This window comes from Bubalus bubalis, chromosome 1 (genome assembly GCF_019923935.1).
Source record: "Bubalus bubalis isolate 160015118507 breed Murrah chromosome 1, NDDB_SH_1, whole genome shotgun sequence".
NCBI lineage: Eukaryota > Metazoa > Chordata > Mammalia > Artiodactyla > Bovidae > Bubalus > Bubalus bubalis.
This window is the reverse complement of record NC_059157.1, coordinates 20,260,170-20,279,004: the sequence shown is the minus strand read 5'-3', so window position 1 is coordinate 20,279,004 and position 18,835 is coordinate 20,260,170. Positions and strand designations below refer to the sequence as shown.

Here is an 18,835-nt window from a genome sequence, read left to right as displayed (position 1 = left end):
GTCCCTTGGACTGCAAGGAGATCCAACCAGTCCATGCTGAAGGAGATCAGCCCTGGGATTTCTTTGGAAGGAATGATGCTCAAGCTGAAACTCCAGTACTTTGGCCACCTCATGCGAAGAGTTGACTCATTGGAAAAGACTCTGATGCTGGGAGGGATTGGGGACTGGAGGAGAAGGGGACGACAGAGGATGAGATGGCTGGATGGCATCACTGACTCGAAGGACATGAGTCTGAGTGAACTCCAGGAGTTGGTGATGGACAGGGAGGCCTGGTGTGCTGTGATTCATGGGGTCGCAAAGAGTAGGACACGACTGAGTGACTGAACTGAACTGAACTGAGGCACAATGCTTGCACAACTAAAATATAAAAACACAGGGGAATTGATTCTGAGGCTATTGAGTGGTGAGTCATTCATGAAATGTCCTCTGAACTCTATAGGTTTTTTAGTTGTACCTGTTTAATAGCCTTTTTTTTTTTTTTTTTTTTTTGGTCTCCATCATCACTTTCAGCCTGTGAGGTATCATTTTTCATTCTCAGCTTTAGTTTCTGATTATCTGTGGACTGGGAATCCAGATTGAGTAAATCATTTTAGTTATTATTGAAAAAGAACATAGGCTTTGATCAAGGTCTCTTATCAAGGCTTTGATCAAGGTCCTCTATGTGCGTGTCTCAGTGCCCAGGATGGGAGTCACCTCTGTTTGCCACTCAGCCCTTACCTCCTCTAGGCTAGCACTCAGAAGGCCCTTTTCCATGCATCCTGATATTTACCTGTGGTCAAGATGAGTGACTTATGGAAAGGGAAGAAATTCTACAGGCTGAGGAGAAGAGAGACTGAGAAGCTAGGGGTTGGACAGTAAAAGTACACAAACTCCCCACAAAATGGGATCTCTGCATGAGTCAGGTTTTATACTTAAAATTTTTTATTGAGATATTATTGACATGTAACATTGTATTAGTTTTAGGTATACAACATAATGGCTTGATATGTGTATATATTGCTAAATGATCACTACAGTAAATCTAATTAGCATCCATCATAATATATAGTTACAGTAGAAATGCATGTGATGAGAACTTTCAAGATGTACTGTCTTAGCAACTTTCAAATATACAACACAGTACTGTTCACTATAGTAACCACGCTGCACATTTTATCTCCAGAACTTATTTGTCTTGTAATGCGAAGTTTGTACCTTTTGGTCACACACACCCATTTTTTGCAAATCCTCCACCCCCCGCCTCTGTCAACTACTGGTCTATTCTCTGTGTCTATCAGTTCATTTTAAAACATCATATAGTGTTTGTCTTTCTCTGTCTGACTCACTTCACTTAGCATAATGCCCTCAAGATCCATCTGTGTTGTAGCAAAAGTCAGAATTTCTTCTTTTTCATGGCCAAATAATATTCCATTATATAAATAACACTGCAATGAACGTGAAGTTGCAGATGTCTTTTCAAAATAGTGTTTTTGTTTCTTTCAGAAAGAAAACTAGAAGTGGGATTGCTGGATCATGTGGTACTTCTATTTTTAAGCTTTTAAGGAACCCCGGCACTGTTTTCCACAGTGGCTGCACCAGCTTACATTCTCACCAGAAGCACACAGGTGTTGCCTTTTCCCCACATTCTCATAAACATTTGTGATTTTTTACCTTGTTGATAATAGCCATTCTGATCAGATATATGATGCGAACATTTCTTCCATTATGTAGGTTGTCTTTTCATTTTTGTCGATGATTCGTTTCCTGGGCAGAGGCTTTTTAGTTTGGTGGAGTCTTATTTGTATATTTTTACTTTTGTGGCTTAGTTCTTATTTTTTTGTTGTCTGGTTTTGCCACATTGTGACTGATCATTCTTTTGTCCAAGACAAGACAATGACTGGTTAATTATGAAAGTAACACTCGCCACACAAACCCAGCAGAAAGATTGTGGGGAAAATGGTTTCAGTTTAGGGTTAGACCCACCAGTTAGTGTTTCTCTTCATTTGCAGCTAAAAACACTGTAATACTGTGACAGATATTTAAGAAGGATAAGATGATGAAGTTCAAACCAGTCAATGATGAAGGAGATCAAACCAGTCCATCCTAAAGGAAATCAGCCCTGAGTATTCATTGGAAGGACTGATGCTGAAGCTGAAGCTCCAGTACTTGGGCCACATGATGTGAAGAGCAAACTCCCTGGAAAGGATCCTGATGCTGAGAAAGATTGAAGGCAAAAGGAGAAAGGGGAGGCAGAGGATGAGATTGCTGGATGGCATCACCAACTCAATGGACATGAATTTGAGCAAACTCCAGGAGATGGTGGAAGACAGGAAAGCTTGGCATGTTGCAGTCCACTGGGTCACAAAGAGTCAAACATGACTTAGCAACTAAACAACAAAAACAACTAAAGATGATGGTGGGAGACTCGTTGTCTACAAACCCAATCTCCCCCAGATTGGAGCCTCCATTAGAAAAAATAAACTTCAGAAGAGTTTACCAAAAATATTTAAATTCCTAGGTGAGAGAGACTTTCTTACTCTTCTTTTTTTCTAGGCTCTGACCACATGGAAGAAAAGATACCCTCTTCAGAGATAGTCTTGCTACCCAAAAGATTCCCTCTCTGCTGGGTTCTTAGAAACCTTTGGGTTATTTGAATCTCAGATTAACCCATGTTGTAGGACATGTAATCAATCAGGGAGATTTTTCAATGAAAATCGTACAGTTTTGCAGAAATTGGTTTATACTTTTTTCCTTCTCTAATACAAGTCAGTTCAGTAGCTCCATTCATTCCTCTCCTAAGATACTGTCAAATAAAAGTTTCCAAAATCATTTTCCATTTAGCAAGTGTTTTTCCTATCTCATGATTTACTCCTGTTACTTTTAAAGTAGTCTCTGCACTTGATTGGAAGGTATGACTATAATGCAAACTCAGCTCTTCTGGCCTGTTGACAAGGGAAGTTTTACTGTAAAAGATGAATTAGGAAGCAATAACTGAGTAGAACTAAAATAATCAATGCAATTGCCCTTTGGTGCATTTGGGGGCTAATGATATATAAGTCAATATGGCTGAAAAAGAAGAATAAATGTCAAACTAAATACCAAAGAATGAATAACCCACTGTAACATTGCTAGAGTCCTAAGTTCCCAGTATGCTAAGATTGTTCTGAGAACCACGTCAATACACTGGTCTCAAGGTAATTAAAAAATTCTAAAAAGCCAATACTTACTTTGTCAAAGGCACAAGTGGAAATCCAACCTGGAATGTGAGGAAATTAACACAGAGTTCTGTTTGTGCTCAAGCTGGGGCAGTTAACCATTATTCTTGAAAGAATATTTATACTGAGAACTTCCTTTTAAAACTCAAAATACTAGAGAATCATACAGGCTGGAAAGGACTTAAAAAACTATCTAATTGCTTTGTTTTCTATATTTGGAAGCTGTACCTCAGAAAAATTAAGTGAATTGTCCATGGTCACATTGCTGGCTTGTGCCTCCTGGCTGGCGCAGTGATCTTTAAATGTGCTTATCTTGATGTCCTTGTCTTACATGTCATTCCAATTCTCTCTCCCTTCTTCTTCTTCTTTCAGTCTTTATTTACTTATTTGGCTGGTCTTAGTTGTGACACCTTAAATGTAGTTCCCTAACCAAGGATTGAACCTGGGTCCCTTGCATTAGGAGCATAGAGTCTTAGCCATTGGACCACCAGGGAAGTCCCTCTGTCTCCTTATTCTATTGCAAAAGAGCCTCTCCTTTAAAAAAAAAAAAAAATAGATGACCAGTCCAAGTTCGGTGCATGAAGCAGGGCACTCAAAGCTCGTGGTCTGGGACAACCCAGAGGGATGGGGTGGGAGGGGGGTTCAGGATGGGAGGGGACACATATGCACCTGTGGCTGATTCATGTCTATGTATGGCAAAAACCACCACAATGTTGTAAAATAATTATCCTCCAATTAAAATAAATGAATTAATTTTTTAAATGTCTCCTTAGCTTTTTAACTATTTTAAGATGATTATTTTCTAAGAAACAGCAGACATGTGAAAAATTCTTTAAGCTAAGTAGGAGTTACTCTTTTGTAAGAAATGTTTATATTTGTAAGGGAAATCTCTAAATGTAGGGGTGTCTCCCTCCAGGTATCAGGAAGAGGAAGATGACCAAATCTCTAGAAACTCTGAACCATGAAGAAAGCAATGACTTAAATCTGTACAACCTTGCCGTTCTTTACTGTGCCCTTCCTAATAACCCGCCATTATTCACCCTCTTTTGTCTTTAGCTGAAGATGGTATTTAAGGTGAGGGCTTGGGCCATTTTGACAAGTTCCTCGATTCTCCTTGGTCTCTCCCATGTATTCCTGTTACTAAACTTTTGTTTGATTTTCTCCTGTTAATATGTCTCATGTCAATTTGATTCTTAGACCAGCCAGAAGAACCTAGGGGGGTAGAGGAAAATGTCTTCCTCCCCCACACTATGTTATAAGGTAAGTAAATATTGAATAAACGTCCCTTGGCGCTAACACATAAACCAGTAAGGTGAATTCTACAGAGACTACAGGCCATAGGGCTTGCAGTTAGACCAGATTGGCAGAAGAACCTCTGGAGGAAGTGGATAAGGGTTCACAGGTGTTCAGTGAAAACGAGATAGCCCAACACTGGTAGCCTCAAAATGTAGGAACAACAGCCTACACAGGGATAAAATAAACTAAGGAAAATTAGTATTCATAGCCCTTTAAATAAGAAGGCCAGGCCCACGTCAGAAGCCAGAGAAGATAGATGGAAGAACTTGAATCCCAAAGATAGGAAAATGGACAAAAATATCAGTGCTTTCTGCAGCAGCACATATACTAAAATTGGAACAATGCAGAGAAGATTAGTATGGCCCCTGCACAAGTATGACATGCAAATTTGTAAAGCGTTCCATATTTTTCAACCTAGATGTCCATCGACAGATGAATGGATAAAGAAGTTGTGGTATATGTACACAATGGAATATTATTCAGCCATAAAAAGGAATGCATTTGAGTCAGTTCTAATGAGGTGGATGAACCTAGAACCTAGTATACAGAGTGAGAAAAGTCAGAAAGAGAAGGATAAATACCATATTCTAATACATATATATGGAATCTAGAAAAATGGTACTGAAGAATTTATTTTCAGGGCATCAGTGGAGAAACAGACATAGAGAATAGTCTTATGGACATGAGGAGAGGGGAGGAGAGGGTGAGATGTATGGAAAGAGTAACATGGAAACTTACATTACCGTATGTAAAATAGATAGCCAATGGGAATTTGCTGTATGTCTCAGGAAACTCAAACAGGGGCTCTGTATCAACCTAGAGGGGTGGGATGGGGAGGGAGATAGGAGGGGGTTCAAAAGGGAGGGGATATATGTATAGCTGTGGCTGATTTGTGTTGAGGTTTCAGAGAAGACAGCAAAATTCTGTAAAGCAATTATCCTTCAATAAAAAATAAATTAATTTTAAAAAACCAATTAAGAAAAAAGTAGACACGGAGTTTGAGGTACGGGTGTGTGAGTGAGTGATTACCCTGTTTACAGCTTGTATGCTGAGAACATCCCTTAAGGGAGGGGACATGTGTACCCTTGTGGTGGATTCACTTTGCTGTACAGGAGAAACTAACACAACATTGTAAAGCAACTCTACTCCAGTAAAACTTAATTTTAAAATAAATAAAAATTGTATTTAAAAAAAAATCAGGGTGAGGAAAGGAGGTAATGTCAAAGATGACCAGATATTGTCAAAAGGCTGGAAATAAAAAGCAGGCACTTGATCCCAAGCTGGTGGGTAAATGGAATGGGCCAACTGGTAAGTCTTTTAACCCCAGGACTATGTTGGGTCTAGTGGGGAAATCTTTTTTTTTTTTAACTTTTATTTTGTTTTGGCATATGGTTAATTAACAATGTTGTGATAGTTTCAGGCGGACAGCACAGGGACTTACATACAGCATACACAAAGCTATGCAGATACATGTATCCATTCTCACCCAGCCTTCTCTTAGTGAAGAAATCTTGGTCCCAAAGTTGAGTCCCAATGCTAGCCATGCCTCCTTCATCCATTGATTCATTTGTGTAATAGTTATGAACACCCACTGTGTGCCAGGTGCTCTATTATGTGCTAAGGGACAAATTAATGACTAAGACAGACATAGTTCCTGTCTTTGCAGATACCACACAAGTCACTACACAATCATCCATTTACCTTCATGGCAAAAGTTATGAAAGGCAAGCCTAGCATACAATGAGAATTCATAAAAGGGGGATCTCACTTTGCTTGAAGACAAGGGGAAATTGTGGTATCAGCTTTTAAAATGGAAATGAATATCTAATGGGAGGTAGGTAATTTGCATTTTATGCCTATAAATACACCAACTGTTACTAATCAGTAATACCAAACAGAAGTGTGTACCTGAACAGACCGTGTGCACTAGATGCTCAGCGAGGAGGGGGAGAAAGGGATTCCACTGGGGAAGCCAGAGGGCACGGGAGAAGCTGGGTCCCTAGAGCTGTTGGATGAAAGCAAAGGTGAGGCTTCTGCTCACTTTCACTTAGAACCTATAAGGAACTGGGTCGCTGAGCACGAATAAAGCAGTGCAGCCTGAAGTCAGTCTCTGACAAAACTCAGTGCCCCAGTTCTGATTCCCGACCGACATTTTGGTTTCCTCGGTACTAAGGACTGCTGTGCACCCTACTTCCTTATTTCTCAGCCCCATTAACCCAGTTTTTATGAACTGTTCCCAGACTTCTGGATATTGTTTACCCATGCACCAGATGTTTGCTGGTAAGAATTAGGACGGTACAAATTCTGGGCTGTTACAAGGTGATAAGCATGCCTGGCTGATTGCAGGCTAGTCCTTGGGTTTTTGATGTATCTTTGGATTCATGCTTCCATGACCAAATTCCATCGCGCTGCACAATTCCAAGGGAAGCCCATCCCTGTAAGATCAGCAGCTAGAACTCCAGACTCTGCCACCTCAATCAGGTTCCTTGGCCCACAGTCATGCATCCTTTCCTAGGCAAAGTTAAGTAAATAAGTCAGTCTTTACTTTAACGAGTACCTTCTGAAAACATGCTTCAACCAAACGTGGAATTCTAATGGTAGGTGTATGGGCATGGTGGGTTTGTCAGAGCAGAAGTTTGTGGGTGCAGGACTTTGGGCACCTAAGTAGCACACCACACGCTGGACCAACAACCCCACCGCTTACAGATACAGCAGACATGCCCTCCACTTGCCAAAGCCTTCTCTGTCTGGGTGTGTGGAACGCATGCCCTAGAAAAGAAGAAAACTTGATGACAATGTCTTAGGAATAATAAACCTCAGGTGAAAATGGACATTTGAGCAGAATTTTGAAGGATAGTCAGGCTGGCAAGCTTTGAGCTGCCCAGGGTGGGGGGGAACCTCGGCAAAGCTCTGGTTTCTGATTGACCATCTTGTTCTCAGAGGCTGAACCTCGGCAAAGCTCTGGTTTCTGATTGACCATCTTGTTCTCAGCTAAAAATCAGCAATGCCCTTCCCTGGTTTCTCTCATTATCCTCCTTCCTCAGAGAGATCATCTCAGCCCAGAGACAAAAAGCTGTTATTCTGGCTTCTGTTTTGTGTTTTGTTGACGTCCTAAGAAGATGTACTGTCTCTTCAGGTATAAACTTGGGTTAACACCCCTGTCTTGGTGTTGATTGTTACCAGAATGGAACATGTGAGGAAATTTAACAAAGTTGGGTTCCTACCCCCTTACCAAAAACACTTTGACTAGTTTTGAATATTTTGTTCATTCCATGATTATTGTTTGAACACCTACTATATGCCAGATGCCGTTCTGAGTAGAGGTAACAGTGGATAAGATGAAGTTCCTGTACTTGTAGGTCTGACTTCCTAGTGGGAAGAAACAGTCAAGGACCTGTAAGCAAATATATAATATAAACTCAGATCATTAATGAAACAAACAAATAGGACAGTGAGGTAGAGAATGACTGACATGTTGGAAGTTGACATACACATCTTTCCCTATTAAGCTAGAATTTCAAACTACTGTGCTAAATTTTCCCATAAGTGATTAAAGTGATACAATGACTCACTTATCAGATCATGTTCCAGTCCATAGGTTCTGATTTGGGGTTGGAAACCTTAGACTCTACATCCAAGTTGCACTCACATGGCAGGCTGATCAGAGGGCCCAGGTGTAATTTACCATCTCAGCAGACCCTCAAGTCCCCAGGGGGGCACATGAAGTTAAACCCAGGACCAGGTATTTCAAGGGTAGCTCCCAGGGCTCTTTGCATGGTTGTACACAGAATGCCAGAAGCTGAACTACGGTCTCTGACCCCTTAGATCCTTGGAGCTCTGGAGAGGCTACTTCTTCTTTGTGTAGACAAAGCTGAAGCCTGAATGGTGACTGAATTACAAGCAGGGAACCACGTGTGGCAGCTGAACTGTGGGACATGTTGAGTCAAGACAGAGTAGCTCTTAAGTTCCTGGGAAACCTGGGTTTTCTCAGCGTCTGGGTCCGATGTAGACCAGCCCGTCAGCTCTGTATCCTCAGGCAAAGGACCTGGAAAAAGAAGGCACATGCCATGCTGGCATGTTTTATGTGTGTTTATGTAAATGGCCTTATTTTAGGGATAAAAACAACACCTCCATGTACACTTTTAGGTAAGAAGGGTCCTGTGGTTTGTTACGCAGGCCAAAGTCTCTTCTCTCTTTTTCTTATATAATCAAACCAAATACAGTTTCATCCTGAAACTAGGAAAGAGGCAATAAGTTGGAAAACTCTTTGGCCAGCTGTCAACTTTGGGATGAAATTAAAAAAAAGAAAAACTGCATACAAATTCCAGTCTTCTCTTTCATATGGAAATCTCAAGTTCCTTCTTGAACTGTAGTTTTTCCAAGATGATAGTGTATCAGTTCTTTGAGTTCTGGTCTCCCACCTCAATGTACTTATTCACAGATTGATTTATTTTTTAATCTATGGGCTGACTTTGATATGTTTATAATGGCTGTCGGTTGTAGAGCACAGTTCCTGGGCTTATTAGGTTTATGATCCAGAAGGGGACAGCAAAGCCACTTTCCTTACAGAACCATGGGCTATTGGAGTTGGACTCTTGGATGTTTCGCTTCTCTGGGTTTTCCATAAAAAATATATAGTAGTGTGTATATGTTAATCCCTAACTCCTAATTTATCCCTTCTCTCAATTTCCCCTTTGGGTAGCCATAGGTTTGTTTTCCATGTCTGAGAGTCTATTTCTGTTTGGTAAATAAGTTCATTTGTTTCATTTTTTTAGATTCCACATATAAGTGACATCATATGATATTTGTCTTTCTCCGTCTGACTTGTTTCACTTAGTGTGATAATTTCTAGGCCCATCCACATTGCTGCAAATGGCATTATTTCACTCATTTTTTGGCAGCGTAATATTGCATTGTGTGTGTACCACATCTTCTTTATAAACATTGAGTAGTTTAGACTTGAGGTCAGAGGAGACCTCTCTGCATAGATGCTCTTCCTTGTCTGTGTTCATCGGTGAATTCTTGGACTCACTAGGAACTCACTTAGGAAACATACTGCCGTCCAACATTGGTGAGAAATATATTGCTCAAATCTGTAGCCCACTGTGATTTTCTAGATACCTTCTGAGTTGAGGCATGAATGATTTGAAGCTGACCACGTGGATTCCTGCAGAAGAGTGTTCCAGGCTGAGGGAATATTTGGCTTGGGGATCCAGAGTTGAGGACAATGAAGAGACAAAGTCTGGTGTGGCTACAATTTGGGATCAAGGCAGAGAGGGGCATGTGATGAAGACGGAGAGGTTGGCAATGTCTGCAACTGCAGAGCCCTGTGAGCTATGGTAAGGAGTTTGAGTTTATTTCACATGCAATCAGGAGACTTTGGAGAGCATTAAACAGGGTAGTCATGGGATCCAGTATATGTTTTCAAAAGGTTGCTCTGGCTGTTGTGTGGAGAATGGATGTGGTGGGGCAAAGTGGAATAGGAAGACCAGTTAGGAAGCTGGTGGCTGAGTGCAGGTGAGGTTGATGTTGACACGGACGAGAGGATGAGAATGGAGATGAAGGCGAATGGAAGGATTTAGGGTACACATTAGCAGTGGCACCAGCAGGACTTGCTGATGGGATGAGAAGGAAAAGGAGAAATCAAGGAAGCCAGTGGCTGCCAAGACTGGGAGGCAGGCAAGTGTTTTAGCTGGAAATGATACCCTCCGTTTTACATACCGTGAGTTGAGGTTGCTAGTGAGACATATATTCCTTTCAATATTCTCTGATTTAGTTTAACATTTGCCTCTATTTGTCTGAATCAAACGAGCTTCCTGTGTCATGCTCCAGAAACTCTGCTCGAGCTCCTGCTTGAAATTCTGAACAAGAATCGGTGGTTCCCCAGTGGCAAGAGTGATGTCGTAGACTTGAGAGGATGTCCTAATGTCCCATTTAGACAGGCCCCTCCTGGTCTCTGGTTGTGCTCAGCTTTTCTTTCCCTTTATAGACCACCCTGGAGCACCTGCATTACAGGTGGGAGAGGCAATGGGCAGGTAGACCAAGGACACGCAGGAGGTAGAGAGACAACTGGGTCATTGACCCCAATATGTGACCCTCAGGAGCCCAGTATTGGGTGGTTAGCAGTGGCAGTGGCTCCTTTCTATTTAGGTTTGGGTGGTAAACAGTAGATAATCAAAGACAAAGAGACCATATGAGATGAGATGTTTAGTTAGTGTTAGTCGCTCAGTCATGCCCAACGGCTCCTCTGTCCATGAGATTTTCCAGGAAGGGATACTGGAGTGGGTTACCATTTCCTTCTCCAGGGCATCTTCCCAACCCAGGGATCAAACCCGGGTCTCCTGCACCGCAGGCAGATTCTTTACCGACTGAGCTTGGGAGAAAATTAAGGTGAGGGGAGAAAGCCAGCATCCCACTGGAAGAGAGGGGTGGGGATCGGGACTGCTTGTGCATGGATGGAGAGAAGCCAGAGGAGGGTCTTGAAGAACCAAAGAGATGAGCTCATTTCCTTGAGGACCAGGAATCTGGAGAAAGGATGTGTTCTGATGAGTATGGAAGACATAGGTTACAACTATGAAGAGACGGGAGCCTCCCAGATAAGCAGTAGCAGAAGACCTGGGCTGTGGGTACAGGGTAGATTTCAAGGACTAAGCAATGCACTGTAACTTTGTTTTTAGGAGTGTTTTTTCTCTCTCTCTCTTTGTTTTTGTTTTTTAGTGCAAACTAAAGCAATCTCTAGGGCTTCACCTGTGGCTCAATGGTAAAGAATCTGCCTGCAATGCAGGAGATGTGGTTCGATCCCAGGGTCAGGAAGGTTCCCTGGAGGAGGAAATGGCAAACTGCTCCAGTATTTTTGCCTGGAGAATCCCATGGACAGAGGAGCCTGGTGGGCTACAGTCCCTAGGCTGAAGCGACTGAGCACACACACACGCAAAGCAATCTCTAGAGGCAACTGACCTGAATGTTCGAGACCATATATTTGGTTTATCCCCCACGGATCTTTATATCACTGATATTTCTGCTATTATCACGGAGCTGAAATGTAATGTCTGCTCACTAATCTCCTCCTATGAATGGTGAAGAGCAGGGGCACAAGAGTCAGAGAACCTAGGTTGGAATCCTACCTGACTCCCATCTACTATGAAATTGGATATATTACTTAAATCCTCTGGGCCTCAATTACTTCATCTTTTAAATGGGAGCAATTATAGTCCCTACCAGGACTGTTGTGAGGATAAAAGGAATGAATACATATTTAGCGCTTGAAATAGTTCCTGGCACATACTAAGCTCACTAAAATACCACTTATTGCAGGAAAAAGACCAGAGGATAAAACAGGCCAACACGTTGTAGCCCCCCACGTTTTTGTGAGATCAAGGAAGAGGCCAAAGTGAACCTAGGTCATCTTGGCACGCTGGCATGAGTACCTGGGGACCCACTGCGTCCTACATTAGAGGAAGAAGAGAGTGACTACACTAGTCAATTACACAGAATGTGGAAAACATGAAAACAGCAATCCAACATCTGAATCTGCCTCCTAAAAGCATTACTAAGCCATTCCCCGAGCCTGAGACATAGGCTAATGGTGAGATCCCTTGAACCCTCGAAACACCACTGTGAAATGTCTGGAGGCTTTCTAGATTAATAGCGTTAGAAAAATACTGTTAGAAAAATCCTGCATTAGAAACAGTCTATGCCTGGCTTTTACCGCTGTCCCCTTCTATTGATGCCATTTTTCTCCCGAGGAAACGAATGTTTAAAAATTATTTTTAAATGTAATAGAAAGAATTATCAATCCATTAAGGAAAACAAAACCATTCTAATTAACCACCATTCATGGGAAAAGAGCTCGCTGCTGCAGGGCCAGATAAATGCCAATCCAAAGCTACAAAAATTAAGCCAGCCACACGGTCAAGTTCAATTATATATCATCCTCACTCAGCCAAATTGATATCTGATTATTTTGCCTCATGGATGCTGATGGAGAGGGAGTGATTTCTCCCTTGGCTGGACCCAGCATCATGAGCAGCTTCTGGTCTGCTGTTAAGGGACCAAAGAATGTACAGGGCATGCTCAACAGGTAATCTTTCCCCAGATCAACCTGCCTGAGGGAATGGAGACAGGGAGTCTCCATGAGTTCAGAGCAGAGACCACCCCACCCCACCACCAATCCCCTGGTTCAGAGTTCTTTATGTCTCAGCACAGAGAAGAATTCAGGGAGAGCAAAGTGATAGATAGGAAGTGATTTATTAAAATAGGATGCTGTGAGGCTTACAAGCAGGTAGGTGAGAAATGCTGCACCCAAGAACTTAGAGGGTTACAATTCTATAATCAAAGGAAAAATGGAGAAGGGGAGAAGAATTTATTTGTCTTTCTTGAGTAGAGATCACATTTCCATCATCAGCTTTGCCTCCAGGTTGGGCAGGAGAATTTCCTTGTCCCTACGTGGTCAAACTAGGTCCACAAATGATTGTTTTTTATGTCCTAAGGATCATTAACTCACTGAGTTCACTGGGCAGGAGGTGGGGCTCATGCCGCCCTTGTTTTATTGTTTGGGGGCATGTCTCATGCCTTTGCTACATGGTTTTGTTGCTAAGCAAGCCTGCTTGATTTTGTGGTCAAGCAAGCCTGGATTCTTGAGTAATCATTAACTTATAGGAGTCTCCCATAGTTTCTCCTACTTACAGTCCCCCAGTGGGATTAACTATTTAATCACCTACCTTGTCGCTTCACTCTAACACTCAGGCAGAAAGAAACTAGGTAGTGATGTTTCCCTTTCTGTCAGCAGAAGCAGTTATAACAGTGACAATGAACGTTGCTTTTTAAAATAAACAAATAAAGCCTAGCTTTAAATGACTAAGTCCTTCATTTCATTCTGTTTCATGACCTTGATAGCTAAACGGTTATTTAATGAAGGATTTGTAAGAGCTGTTGCTTTGTATTCAAGAATTAGGGGAGAGCATGGGACTTTTCAGGTGGTGCGAGCAGTAAAGAACCTGCCTGCCGGTGCTGGAGATGTAAGAGACATGGGTTCAATCCCTGGAGAATCCCAAGGACAGAGAAACCTGGTGGGCTGCAGTCCCTGGGGTCTCAAAAAGTCAGACACGACTGAAACAACTCAGCATGCACACACGTCCTTCAGATGCTCGTCTCCACGGTGAAGTAGAGATAATCTCCGAATTTCCCTTTGAATGATTAGGGAATCTAATCCCAGTCCAGGGGATTAGAGATCCCAGTCTAGAGATTTCAGCACTAACCAAGACAAAGAAGTAAATTATAGAGCTAATTACCATCACTCAGGCAAATAAATGCTAGCCATTCAAATCTGCTCCTGTTCAAAAGTGCTGTTTGTTGAACTTCAATAATGCCATGGGACATAATGATATAAATGTTTCTATTTGCTAGAAGGGCCTGCATGGAAACAAAGCCCCAAGAATCCAGCGAAGACTGAGACTGAGAAATATCAAAGAAACACTTCATCACATTAGGTGTCTCTGTGGAACCTTACTGGACAGCCGACGACTGTGGGGCTCTGTCTTGTTTTGATGATAATTCAGCAGGAAGAACTCTTGGACACCTGCCATATCAGCAAACTGTTCTTTCCCAAGAGAAAATTCCATATATTGGTCAAGAGAACCCAAATGGGTTAGGATGAAAAATACACACGTAGGGTTTTTAGAGTAAATGGTGATGACCTTCTACTCAGAGAGGCGAAGACCCTGTGTGTCCGAGATCACAGTTAGGGAGGGGCAGACCCAGGACATGTAACCTCCACGTTTTCTAGACAGCCGAGTCACTGCTCTTTCTGTTTCACTGAGCTGCCTTGTAGGGAAAACACTGGAATTACTGGAGTTAAAAAAATCAACAGGAATAGTCAACTTGCTTTACTCTTGAGACAGCTCTCAAGTGCAAAGGAAAAACTGCTCCATGTCTCACAGCCCATAGTGTCCTAGATTTGGGTGGAACTGATGTCTCAGGATTGGTGGAAGTGAGGCTAGCAGCGATCTGGGCTAGACTGGGGACAAGCTGGAAGTGGCTCAAAAGGGTTCTAGCGATCATGAGAGTTTCCCAAAGTACTACTGGGTTATGGCCCAGGGACTGCAGGAACTGAGCAATTGGGAGGAGGCATTCCATCTGGGGAGGACAAGATGGGGGAGATACGTTTTCTGAGAGAGGAATCCACATCCACGCTCTGGGGGTGTGTTTGTTTAGCTGCTTATTGTTGTTCAGTCACTGAGTCATGTCCGACTCTTTGCGATCCCATGGACTGCAGCACACCATGCTCCCTTGACCTTCACTATTTCCCAGACTTTGCTCAAATTCATGTCCATTGCAGACGTTTACTGAGTCTCTACTATGTGAACTGCATTGTATCTTTTCATGAAATGATTATAAAGGGAACCCTTATAAAGTACACACTTCCATGTGTGTGCATAGAAGTGAGGATTGAAGAATAGAGGTTGTGCTGAGAATAATAGTCATTTGCCTTGGAGTTCTATGTCAGGGGCAAAAAGGACCCCGAATGGGACTAGAGCAGGCAGAACAAGACTCCTGGTCTCAGGTAGAAACAGGAGTCAAAGCTACTTTTCTTTTCTCTCTTTTTTTTAAAGGGTAAAGAAAATGGATTTTTTTGTTTAATATTTTCGGTTATTAGTCACTGAAGAGGAAGAGGAGGAGGATGTTATCTGCTACTTAAAATTCCCAGCAATTTCCAGAAAAGTTTTCATTCCAAATTTGCTAGACACAGTATATATTCATTGTGAAATGAACTGGTGAATGAATTGGTGAAAGAATGACTCGTCAGGTCTCATTTGAAGAACCATGTTGAGTTGGTTGATTTTTCCAGTTAACTAGGATTTCCTATAGCTGTGGAGTCACGTGGCTTTAACCATGTTATTTGATCATATTTTTAGTGCCTCAGTCATGTTCCTTTCTTCTTAAACATATTTTATGGAACATAATTTTCCCTTTCCATTGGTTGTTTTACTCTGTACAACTATGGCTTTGGGGCATTGGGAATGTGAGCGGTTTGCCCCCACCTTGCAGTGATTTTTTTTCTTGGAGCTTCTTCTGTCTCCTTTTCACCTTACCCATCATCACGAGTGTGTTACCATGAGCCAGACTTGCCCTAGGCACCTGGAAACAACAGTGAACCAGCTGGATGTGCTTCCTTTACAGAGTTTCCAGTTTAATCTGGAACTCAAACAAACCAGGCAAACAATTACAATCTGAAGTTAATTCTTTCTTTTGCCTCAATTCCCTGACCAAGGATCAAACCCACGCCTCCTGCAGTGGAAGCACAGAGCCCTAACCACTGACCACCAGGAAAGCCCCTGAGGTAAATTCTATGACGTTAACTGCTAAGATAGAGAAAAATACTAGAAAAAGTGAGTGTTCCTATAGCAGGGTGAGTCCTGAAGACCATGCCCTGAAGGTGACAGTTTAGCCACAACCCGAAGGAGGAGGCAAGCCAGCTGTGGGGAAGATGCCTGGCAACTCTTGCCCTCAACCTTCCCCTCAATCTTGTTGCTAAAGTTGGCCAGCAAATATCAGAAACTCGCGTCTGTTGAATCATTAATCTCATGTTCACAGGAAATATAGATGTTGCTCTTAAGGGGATTTCAGGTTTTCCTTAGGTGAAAATATACGTTTATCACAGCTATTTTATTCCCTCTTCATCTCACTTTGGAAAGACCTGCAAAGCACTGACTCACAGGGGAGTAAAAAATGAATAATGCACGGCCCCCTCCACCTTAGGAATTGTGTTAGTCAAGGTGAGCGAGGTTGCTTTGTAGTAACAGGTAATCCCCAAATCTCAGTGGCTTAATGTATTAGTAGTTTATTTCTCACTCACACAATTTCCAACGTGGATCAACAGCTCTCTTACAAGTCATTACTCAGAGATCTGGCCTCGTTTGATCTCCTGATTCTGGCCGCCTTTGATCTCCTGATTCTGGCCCCTATGCACAGAAGGTGAAGAGGGGCTGGAAGTTCAAATATTTTTAAAGACTAGTCTTGCAAGTTGCTTTAGATTATTTCCACCCAAATCCCAGGTGGCACTAGTGGTAAAGAACCTACCTGCCCATCCAGGAGACATAAGAGACTTTGGGTTGGGAAAATCCCCTGGAGAAGGGCATGGCAACCCACTCCAGTATTCTTGCCGGGAGAATCCCCATGGACAGAGGAGCCTGGCGGGCTACAGTCCATGGGGTTGCAAAGAGTCAGACACGAATGAAGCAACCGAGCAGGCACACACACTTGCAAGTTGCTTACATTATTTCCACCCAATTCCAAGCACATAGCTTCACATTAACTACAAGGGGACTGAAAAAATGGGATATCCCTATGTTTCCAGAAAGAAGAAATGGGAGTGCTGAAGATACGTCTGGCCTCCATTGTAGGACGTTCTTAATTTAGTGGCCCAGAAAGATCATTAGACACCACAGTGTCCTTATTTGGAGAAATTATCAAAAGTGTTAACCAGAGTTGGAAACAAAGATGGGGGTCCACAGAGGTGACATTGATTAATTCTGATTAATCAGTAACGGATAGCTGAGAACAGAAGTCTGCTAGAGAAACTGGGTTTGATTAGGATCTTATAGGATAAATAGGTATTTAATTTGTAGAAATAAAAGAGTGAAGTTAGACAAAGGCAGAAAAATGTGAAAGTTCATACCAGCCAGAAAGGGTAAGGCATCTTGTAAGACTGGAGGAAACAAGAGTGGAAAAAAAAAAAAAAGACGGACTAGATTCCCAAGGGCCTTGGATATGAAGTTAAATAGTTTGGCTTTTGGTCTATGGAAAACAGGAAACCATGAAAGCTTTTTGAATAGGTGGTAATATCATGAGTTTTGTGTTTTAAAAAGAGGTATTTTCTTTTCCGTGTCTTTGGTTGTTGGCTGAGGTTAGTGGAGAGCTCAATGCCTGATAATTAAGAACGTTGCTACTTCATAATAGGTTATTTCTTTTCTTTTGAGAATTGATAATACTTTCTGTGTGCTGGAAAAGCTCATTAGTCCTCCGTGTCATCAAGAATAGCACTGATGAATTAAATATCCCTATAAGGCCTATGTACTTTAGTGAACGGGTGGCACAAATGACATGTAAAAATGTTACAAGTTACATCATCTGTCAGCCTTGCAGAGAACTCGATCCAAATGCTATTAGGAGAACCAGAGCCATGTGCCAGCTCCTCAGCAGAGCTCAGAACACTGACATTAGAGTTCAGGGATTGTTGGCAACCCTTTGGCTCTGTTGTTATCCGTACCTTTGGGTTCCAGCTTTCAACTTGTTTCTGGTTGGCTAATAACAGCCCATATACCTTATTTTATTTTTAATTGGAGAATAATTGTGTTACAATGTTGTGTTGGTTTCTGCTGTACAACAACCTGAATTGGCTATAAGTACACATACATCCCTCCCACCGGTGCCTCCCTGCCACCCATCTCGGTCATCGCAGAGCACTGAACTGAGCTCCCTGTGCTCTCCAGCAGCTTCCCAGGGGCTGTCTGTTTCACACACAGCAGCCTATATATGTCAGTGCTCCTCTCTCAATTTGCCCCACCCTCTCCTTCCCACTCTGTGGCTACAAGTCTGTTCTCTGCATCTGCATCACTATTTTTGCTCTGCAAGTAGGTTCATCAGCATCACTTTTCTAGATTCCATATATTTGCATTAATATACTATATTTGGGGCTTCCCAGGTGGCCCAGTGGTAAAGAATTTGCCTGCAATACAGGAGATGTGGGTTCAATCCCTGGGTCAGGAAGATCCCCTGGAGGAGGGCACGGCAACCCACTCCAGTATTCTTGCCTAGAGAAGCCTGGCGGGCTACAGGTCACAAAGAGTCAGACATGACTGAAGCAACTGAGCATAGCGTGGCACAGCACACACTTTATTTGTTTTTCTCTTTCTGACCTACTTCACTCTGTATGACAGACTCTAGGTCCATACACCTCACTGCAACTGGCCGAGTTTTTGTTCCTTATTATGAACCGTCCATGTCTTAAACTTTAACCCAAAAGATAAAGCTCCATCTCTTCGTGGAGCCTCAGTCCCACTGCTCCTCTGTAGTGTTAATAATTACACGTACTTCTCCATTACAGCATTTGTCTAAATGCACAGAAATTTAATTTAAGTCCTAACATAATCGAAGTTTCCTTAGTTTCTTTATAGCTCTTCCACCAAGGTCCCAACCGTTTTCATTCCCACATCCCCAGTGTGAAGAAAAATTGAAAATACAGAAACATAAAAACCTTGATGCTATGCAATCTTTCTCCAAGGAAGCTTAACACACCTCTCTTAACTAGAAGTCTCTGTTGGTTCTTCATCCAATGACCAGTTCTT

The 18,835-nt window shown here is 42.3% G+C and overlaps 1 non-coding gene across 1 annotated transcript; it reads left to right on the top strand.

The window, feature by feature from the left end:
* Positions 1-4,793: 4,793 nt before the first annotated feature.
* LOC112587331 lies at positions 4,794-4,900 on the top strand. Its single transcript, XR_003111819.1, has one exon. It is a non-coding gene; the product is annotated as a U6 spliceosomal RNA (small nuclear RNA).
* Positions 4,901-18,835: the final 13,935 nt, after the last annotated feature.